Here is a 3,155-nt window from a genome sequence, read left to right as displayed (position 1 = left end):
TGAAGGAATTGACTCAGGTAGCTCCAATGTGGATAATTTAGTCTGTCTTCATGCTGCTCTTTGGGCTACGTAGAGAAAAATACCAGCAGTTAGTGATATAGAATTTCTGTTTCTAGTAGCTGTGGGATTATAACTTTCTGAGAATTGTTTCTCTTTAAAAAAAAAGACTTGAGAAAGTCACCCATAGCTTCACCAGTGGCATAAATGTTTGATGCCCTCCAGCTTCAGAATCTAGACACTTTTTGCTTCTGTCATTTTAGTTCTACAGAAATACTGCAGTGTGATAGGAATACTGCACGCAGAGATCGAGATGCAGGGTAATAAATCGCTATGCCTCGTGTAGAGTTTTGCTTTTGCTAAGGGGAAGAGTAAAACATATGGGTGTGTAAAACTCACCCTGGAAGCATCAACTGTTTGTTTCTTTTCTTTAGGAAGTCAGATCTGATGAAAGGGTCAATGAAGAAATGACGTTTTGATTTCCCAACAGGATTACCCAACATTTCTTTTGACAGTATTTGTCAGCTACTTCTTTCCTAAAGGTTTCTGGTGCCCAGATCAAGTCTGATTTAGCCAAAATTTTCTATAATATCTTTGGTGTTACCTCATGGGTTTTAGCTAAGCAGTATCCATCGTGTGCAAGAGAGGCTCGTCAGGGCAACTTCCTGAACAATAAGCTGAGATGATCATTGGGGAGAGGTATTAATGAAGGATTGTTACAGAAATAAAGAAAAAATCTGCAGCAGAGCAACAACTCCAACTCTTCCAGGGATGTTTCAATCAGACACCGAAATTTCCAAAGTGCTCGTAAATCAGCTTTTAATATACTGCGGGATGCATAGAGGAGGCTGTCCATATATTTCTTTTTTGGAAATTTTAGGCATTATTTTTTTCAGTGTGAAGATGCTTTAACCTTAATAAGTTCAATAAAACAGAGATATACATAAGTACTGCTAACAAATTGACTAGGCCAATGTTGAAATGTAAACTTAAAATGTAAAAACATGAGGTCTGAACCTTGTTCAGAGTAGGATTCTGCATGGATGTCAGCTAAGATTCCAGAATGACTACTATCTTGACTTACACTTTTAAAAATATTCCCACTACATCAAAATGGGCCCTCAGATTTTCCATAAGACCTATGAGCTGTTCCTCCCAGCTGTGAGCTGCCCCAGCCGTCCAGACCAAAATGAAGACGTTAGCCAAACCCAGTATAAGTAATGTTGTGATGGTGCATGGTGTTTGCACTCCATTTTTGCTTCATATAAAGACCTGATGCCACATGATTTGGCTAAAGCAGCACTTACGGGTTTGATGCATTGGACCAGTGTCGTCAAAGAAGTAGTTGATTCTATCATCTTTGGCACAGTTATTTAGGAAGTGAAAACAAGCAATGTGGCTAGAAAGGCTGCCCTTGGAGCTGGCTTCTCTGACAAGACTCCTGCTTGCACTGTCACCATGGTTTATATCTCTGCCAACCAAACCATGACCACAGGTGTTGGATTGATTGCTTTGGGCCAGTGTGATGTGATCATGACAAGTGGTGACAAGTTGATGTCCGATGTCCCTATTCGTCACTCAAGGAAAATGAGATAACTGGTGCTTGATCTCAACAAGGCCACATCTGTGGGCCAGCGACTATCTTTAATCTCTAAATTCCGATTGAAATTCCTAGCACCTGAGCTCCCTGCAGTTACTGAGTTCTCTACCAGTGAGACCATGGGCCACTCTGCAGACCGAGTGGCCACTGCCTTTGCTGTTTCTCAGCTGGAACAGGATGAATACACACTCTCACAGTCTGGCCAAGAAGGCACAGGATGAAGGATTCCTTTCTGATGTTGTACCCTTAAAAGTACCAGGAAAAGATAGAGTTACCAAAGATAATGGCATCTGTCCTTCCTCACTGGAACAGGTGGCCAAACTAACACCTGCATTCATCAAGCCCTGCAGCACAGTGGCAGCTGCAAATTCTTCTTTCTTGACTGATGGCGCATCTGCAGTGTTGATTTTGGCAGAGGAAAAGGCTCTGACCATGGATGATAAGCCAAAGGCATATTTGAGGGATTATATTTTTGTGTCTCAGGATCCAAAAGACCAACTATTACTTGGACCAACATATGCTACTCCAAAAATTCTAGAAAAGGCAAGATTAACCATGAATGATATTGATGCTTTTGAATTTCATGAAGCTTTCTCAGGCCAGATTTTGGCAAATTTTAAAGCCACGGATTCTGATTGGTTTGCACAAAACTACGTGGGTAGAAAAACCAAGGTTGGATTGCCTCCTTTGGAGAAGTTTCATAACTGGGTGGATCTCTGTCCCTGGGACACCCGTTTGGAGCCTCTGGCTACAGGTTGGTCATGGCAGCTGCCAACAGATACTGGCCTCCTTCCTTCCTTATGGAAGGTGCTACTCCTTCCTTATGGAAGGAAGGAAGGAAGGAAGGTGCTACTCCTTCCTTATGGAAGGAAGGAGGCCAGTATGGATTAGTGGCTGCCTGAGCAGCTGGAGGACGGGGCCATGCTATGATCATGGAAACTTATCCAAAATAATAGATCCAGAAGAAATGACCAGAAGTTTCTGTGCAACACTCACACTAGGCAAGACCATTTCAATGCACAATGCATTTAGCTCCTCTTAGAAAAACAATTCTTGTGGCCTTCTGTTAAATGCTTTGCTCTTTAGCCTTGCCAGTGTTCTGACTTTCTCGATAATCACAGTTTGCTACTCTTTCAGGGACTTCAAAGCCATCAGAATCTCACACAGAGATGTGTAGGAGGTTGTTTTTAGTCTCTATTGTCACTAAAGACTAAATGACTGTTTGCAATTAGAAAAGAGGTCAACTGAGATTTGGAAATCATCTTTGTAATATTTGCAAATTATGCTTGTTCCTATCTGTGTCCTAAAGATAAGTGTTCTCTATAAAATACAAACCAGTGTGCCTAAATTAACTTAATTATGGAAAAATAATTCAGAATCTAAACATCACTGAAAGCTTATTTTAAAAGAGTTTAGATACCTAAATATGGTGGTCAACCTTAAAGTGAAATATTGGAAACCTTAATAAAGAGAAATATTAGAAAAAAATGTAAAATCACATACTATATATATTAAAGTTGTATACATATATAATTTATATATAAGTTTATATATGTTG

The 3,155-nt window shown here is 40.2% G+C and overlaps 1 pseudogene; it reads left to right on the top strand.

Moving 5' to 3' along the window:
* Window positions 1-1,060: 1,060 nt before the first annotated feature.
* LOC100411877 (trifunctional enzyme subunit beta, mitochondrial-like) lies at window positions 1,061-2,550 on the top strand (annotated as a pseudogene).
* Window positions 2,551-3,155: the final 605 nt, after the last annotated feature.

This window comes from Callithrix jacchus, chromosome X (assembly GCF_049354715.1).
Source record: "Callithrix jacchus isolate 240 chromosome X, calJac240_pri, whole genome shotgun sequence".
NCBI classification, from domain to species: domain Eukaryota; kingdom Metazoa; phylum Chordata; class Mammalia; order Primates; family Cebidae; genus Callithrix; species Callithrix jacchus.
This window is presented reverse-complemented; position numbering and strand designations above follow the sequence as displayed.